Source organism: Aquila chrysaetos, chromosome 4, assembly GCF_900496995.4.
Source record: "Aquila chrysaetos chrysaetos chromosome 4, bAquChr1.4, whole genome shotgun sequence".
NCBI classification, from domain to species: Eukaryota; Metazoa; Chordata; class Aves; order Accipitriformes; family Accipitridae; genus Aquila; species Aquila chrysaetos.
In genome coordinates this window covers 25,954,949-25,960,948 of record NC_044007.1, presented here as the reverse complement: position 1 = coordinate 25,960,948, position 6,000 = coordinate 25,954,949, and the positions used below count along the sequence as shown (strand labels likewise).

Below are 6,000 nucleotides of genomic sequence, written 5' to 3'. Positions count from 1 at the left end.
AATTAGGCTTATATAAGAGTATTTCAGTGATCCAAACGCTGTGGAAAGCACGGTCTGAGGTCTGGCTGAAGATGAACCTCATGCTCCAAATACTAACGAAATTATTTTAAAATTCCTTCTGGTGTAATTGCATTAGTCATGGCGAGCAGGAAGCAGTGCAGTAGCTCGCTGAGCTGGGCAGGTTTGCTTGCTTCTCTGATGGAAAGGAGCACAACGGTGGCTTCTGAAATGCACTTCTGGAACAGAGGAAACAAAAAGTGAGCTTGCATTTTGTTTGCAATAACATTATTTTACAATCAAGACAAAGGAAATTAGAATGCAAACCCAGCACGTAATGATGCCAGATTAACGATTAATACTTTGCAGCTAAATGATGCCAGATTAATGACTAATAATTTACAGCTATACGCTGCTTTTCAAATAAAGCCAATCTGTGAAATACTTATAGACGTACAAGTCAACAACAGTGAAAGTGCAGCAAACTTCTGATTGACACTGTTGACTGGAGCAATTTGAAAGCTGCAGGGCCATATGGAAACTTTCCAGACAACAGCAGTGCCTTTCTCATGCGAGAAAGCTATGCTTCTTTCCACACAATAAAATTAAATGAAGTTTGTACTAACTAGCTGCTTATTTTATTAGTTCTATCCTCCAAGGGTGTGTTTGCAACCCAGATCATTATGTGTGAATAACAAACACTTTCTGAAAACTTGGTCTACTTGAGAGGGTTGTCATTAAAATATTAGCAGAAGACACTGACTTGCTGTTACATGACATTACACCACCACACTTGCCATGTTTTGCCGATGCTGTGACTCATCATAGGAGTTTGCTAGAGGCCGGCTATTGAAATGCCATCCAATTGCAATAATTGTTGGCTGAAACCTCCTGAAACAAAGAAAACGGTATCTTTAAAGTGAGACAACTATGTCTAATTACATCCTGTGATGGTCATGAAATAATATAACTGTCCAAACATAACAGTATGATTGTTCAAATATATAATTCCATTCATCCAAAAGAAATTTAAAAGTTTCAAAAATCAACATGCTTACTCTTCCCAGATTCTCATCCTGTGTTGCAATGGAATTACAGATCAGGCTGGAATATTACTTATTGTGTAGAACACGGAGTGACGGTCTTTTCACACAATGTTTTCAGATTATAGGAAAGTGTAAAAGCAGCACTTTGAATAAAAGTTTCTCCTTGCTTTATTTTTAGTGCAGCCACTGGGCGGGCCACAAAGTAACTCACAGTTGTGTGTGAGTAACTCACAGCTGTGTATGTGTATGAGATTGATCTTGAAATGTTTTTATGTTAAAAGATGATAATGGCCTATATAGGACAAAAGGTGAGAAAAGGACCCCCTACACTCACAGATGCCAAATCCCAATGCCAGACACATTTAATAACTTGCTAACTCTAGGCTAAAATAAGAATCACTGTACTCAGAGTAACTTATTTTATCTTTGCATCAGGCTGCCTAGCGCTCAGGTTTTTGGTTAGGAATAAGACTGTGGAGCTGAATGCTCAGTACATGAAATCACAACACCAAAATGCACTAGCTTCCCTTTGTCAAAGAAGTTCCCTAGCTTAGCATTTCCAGTGCAAGTGTTGACCTACATTGACCTGCCTCCCAGAACTGAAGCTTTGCCATACTGATGCAGAAAGGATTACTTCCCCATGGTTTTTAGTCGTCAGTCTTCCAACCTAAAGCTCCTTTCTCCTTAACGTTCTCAATAATTCTTCTGTTTCAGCAACCAGAGAATTGCCATAAATCACCTTTCTACAACAGTACTTTTTCCCCTTCTGTGCTCTCTAACGGTGTTTTGTCATTGATCTCGTCTGCCCTGCAACTCTTTTCACTATTTTAGCTGCATTTAATTAGCACGACCATTTATAATGCTCAGAGCTGAACTCTGGACTGTTTGTGGATTTGAAAACAGTTGGTTTTTAAAAGGTGTTTTAGAAATACTTTGAGATCCCATATCACCAGAAAAATGGGGGGAAGTGAAAAGCAGGGCAGTAGCTAGGCATTTCATTTTTCCAGCAACTGCTGTACTTAGCTAGTTATTATGGTTGGCTGATAAGGGGCACTTTTGGGGGAGAATGTTTCTACCTACCACTGCAGATTTCAGTATTACAAATCCCATGTACGTTTGTGCCCCGAAGTTCTCTGCAGAAGATCATCCCAGTTCCTGCCCAAGTGCGTCCCCTGTCCTAGGCCCCCTGGATATGGCAAATCGCTTTGGCCAGGCAGAGTTGGGAGAGATTCTCTTTGAGAAGTAGCAACACCATCTGTAAACCAGCAAGGATGCTAACTACTGAACAATGTGAAGTTTCCCTACCTGTGATGGCTCTGCTTTGCAGATTCCTCACATGCTCAGGGCCAGGGGATGGAAAGAAAAAAAACCCCAAACCCTTGAAAAGAAATTTGGCATTATTCCCTGGCTACATGGATATTTTACTATCTGACCACTTCCCTGAAGCACTTCATAAGTTACTTCAGTTACTTGGGTGTTCACAACCAAAAGGTCAGCTTCCTTGTTTCCTCTGCAGGCTTCTTCAGTACTTTCGGTTTCTACTACATTGTATGTACTCTCCCCAAGGATCCTCAAGTGCTTTCTGTCGATCCAGTGATGACTGGTACTATCATTTACATTTTTCACAGTCACAGAATGACAGAATCAGTGGATTCTGTTCAGAGGCTGGAAGGTGCCTCTAGATCATCTAGTCCACCCCCTCTGCTCAAAGCAGAGCCAACTAGAGCTGTTCTCTACCCCGTGCTCGGGCTTCCTTTTGTCACATAAGGGGAGAACATGCAAACACGAATGCTCATGTGGACAGTTGAAAGAGTAGGATCCCAATGTGAGATGGAGCAGAGCAGTGTGACAGGGTGGAAGCACTCTGTGTGACCTCTGAGGAATCGGGCTGACTCTAAGAAGGGGACATTGTTGCCTAAAGTAAAGACTAGGAAGAAAGCAGTTTGACTGGACATTCAGGCCCTGCTTGCTGATCTGAGGAGCTGTGAGTGCCCAAGATTTTGTCAGGAAAAATAACTAGGCACCCAAGATCCTGTTTCTGCACATGGCTGTAGGTGCCATTATCTTGGTAGAGCCAGCTGTCATAGCATCTCTTGCACATCAGCATCCCTTACCTCAGGGACCAACGCCAGAAAACCCTGTATCCTCTCAACCATCATTTAAAAATGAGCATAAATAGAACAAGTGCTGCAGTGTCTCAGGAGCCTACATGGGTGTTTCTACACTGTATTCTGCAGTCCTGTCCCTACAATCATTCCTTATAGTCTGTACTGTATAAAATCATCAAATCATTTAAAGATATTTCAGTTGGGTTGGCAGCCTTGCACCCTTGCACAATGGGTTTCAAAAAGAAACTTTTTTCAAAAAGAAGCTTGCAGGGTTTGGGGCATTCTCCTGCTAAGCAGCTGACTGCACAGCCTGCCCTCACTGGGACTGCCTGGCACCTGCCATGAGGGGCTGGGATGAAGGAAGGAGAGAGGAGAAGAGGCTGGTTTCATACCATGAGCAGGGAAGGAGGCTGCTGCTGGGAGGCAGAGAGCAAAAGTCAAGGTGGCATCAATCCGTGTCTGTGTCCTTGCAGCTCTATAACTTTTGGACACGTTGCTGCCAGCTGTTGGTAACAGGTGAGCTTCCCAAAGCATTGTCTCATCCCCAGCGACTGGCACACTGCCTGGCCTGCAACACCCCAGGAGTGCCTGTTCTGCACAGAAAGTTTTCTCTGAGCCCTTTTACAAGCTGTTAAAAGGGCCTTGGAGGCAGCAAGGGTGCCTGGGATGCTGTAGCACTGCCAGAAAATCTGTAATATTTTTTGCTCAGCTGCCTGGCAGCACACTCAACCCTGCAAGAGTTTGGAGCCTGGTTAAAGTTCCTGGACAGGTCAGGGGTCAGGCTGAATTGACCATAATGAAGAGGGATCCCCTCGTGCCACCAGTTTTTTAAACAGCAGAAGACAGCAGAAGTTCCTGGCTTGTGTCTGGTGGAATGTACCCAAGTGCCAAAAGATGCTGTCACCTTGGACTCTGCCAGGGTAACCAGTTTATGAATTATCCTCATTGACTGACAAGGCTAGGGCAGATCAGGGTGCCGTACCCTTCCTAGTTCTTGGTGATATAGACCCCATGTGACAGGCAGCAAAAGGAATGTGGGTCCTACTTCTGCCCCTTGTTTTGGTGAAACGGCATTGGGCAAACTCCCTTACAGCTCAAGGTCTAGGACAGGGCACTCACGATGCCAAGTTCTACCCTTTACCTCTCTTTAACACACAAAAGCAGCAAGCATCAGCATGCCTGCACAGGGAGCGCAAGGCAGAGGATGAATGGCAGAAGAGGGAGTGGTCCATACCCAGCAACAGTGAGTGCTGCTGGTCTCATCCCCTCTGTCTCAGGTAGCAAAGCTGGAAACAGGCCTGTGGATGTTTCCACGGTGGGACAGGTCTCATACCACCCTGTGTCCCCGCTAATATGCAGTAGTGATGTGTCCTGTGCACCCAAAAGGCCTTCAGATGTGAACACTAAGGATGTAAGTCAGTTAAAATTATTTCGCCCAGGGACTGTGAAGTTACAGCCGCTCTCGGATGTAACCATCGCAGACAGTACATGTGTTGCCACAGGAAGTGAATGACAGGACTTCAGAAGCCAAGCTGCCAGCCTTGTGCTTTAATTACTCAATAAAGCTCCCTCCTGTAAGTTCCTAAAAAAAGAAAACATAGGAAAATTTAGAGATCTCAGTAGAACATGATAAGGTTCTGGAACAAGTTGTTCGCTACTGTTGCCTCTTTGCTGAAATGCCTGAGGGCTCTCTCACCTTGCTATATCTGCTGTCACTTCTTTCCAGACTTGTCAGGGACAAGTCCTAGTGATGCAGTTTCCCATTATTCACCTTCCTGTCTTCTGAGCGCTACTCTGGCTTGCAGGGTTCCAAACAAAAAGATATAAAAAGGAGCAGGGTTCACAACAAATACACCTGCCCCCAACACGGAAGACACAACATTTAGCTCTATTTTGACTCTGGTAAAAAAACATTTACTTGGTGGATTCCATTGAAATCCTTATTATATTTGCAGTTGACTTCACCTGCATGCCAAAACCGAGTTTGCACACCCCCAGCTTCCTCTCTCTCTCATCTCCCTCCCAACAACTTCACAAAAATTTCAAACAAGAAAAGGTTGGCAACTTGTTGAAAGAACACAAAGACCTTGTCCTTGCTAGCCAGAGAAAAAGCGCTGGTACCTGTCCGTCAAGAACTTGCGGCTTTTCAGTTTGCATGTTTCTTGCTAAGACTGTTTATCCAGGTAACACAGATGGGGCGGATCATTTGGCAAGCTCACCCCTAAGCTTTTTACAACAAAGATGACAACAGGTGCAAGATAAGGGATACATACAAAAACAAGAGTTCATTACAAATACATTTGCATCCAAAGTAGCAGCAGAAGGACTTGGCTCTACTTTATCTTAAAAGCATACACTTTGTGAATTCCATTCAAATACTCACTGTATTTGCATCTGATACTGTATGCTGTCACCCCAGGCAACAGCATGGAACCAAACTGTTTGCGTGGGCCTGTGCTTCTGCGCAAGGGCAGCCAGGTAAGTCATCTCTTCTCATGACAGTATGGAGGTTTTAGGATGGCTCTTGAAAAACTAGAGACAAAATTCTGAAGAGAGTGCACTGTCCCCACAGAGAGCAGGATTTTCAAAGGGATTTTCTAACTCGTTAATCAGAAAGTCTTCTTAATTCTGAAGGTCTTATTTCGATGTCAAAGTGGAAGCTGAGCAGTTAGGATGCGCTAAGCCCTTGAAAACCTGGGCCCAAATTCTGCTTCTATGTGTTTGTGTGTTCAAAGAATGTGGCACAGCTGTGGAGAGGTTCCTGGTCAGAGAAGGTCAGTAACCTACAACCAGTAGAGAGACTAAGGTTAATTAGCATGATCTGAATGCTGAAGCTATGCCCTTATTCT

At 44.1% G+C, this 6,000-nt stretch overlaps 1 long non-coding RNA gene across 1 annotated transcript; it reads right to left on the bottom strand.

Annotated features, from left to right (window-relative positions):
* Positions 1-799: 799 nt before the first annotated feature.
* On the bottom strand, positions 800-5,032 carry LOC121233222. Its single transcript, XR_005932145.1, has 3 exons — positions 4,848-5,032; positions 4,386-4,733; positions 800-888 (listed from the first exon to the last, which is right to left on the bottom strand). It is a non-coding gene; the product is annotated as an uncharacterized LOC121233222 (long non-coding RNA).
* Positions 5,033-6,000: the final 968 nt, after the last annotated feature.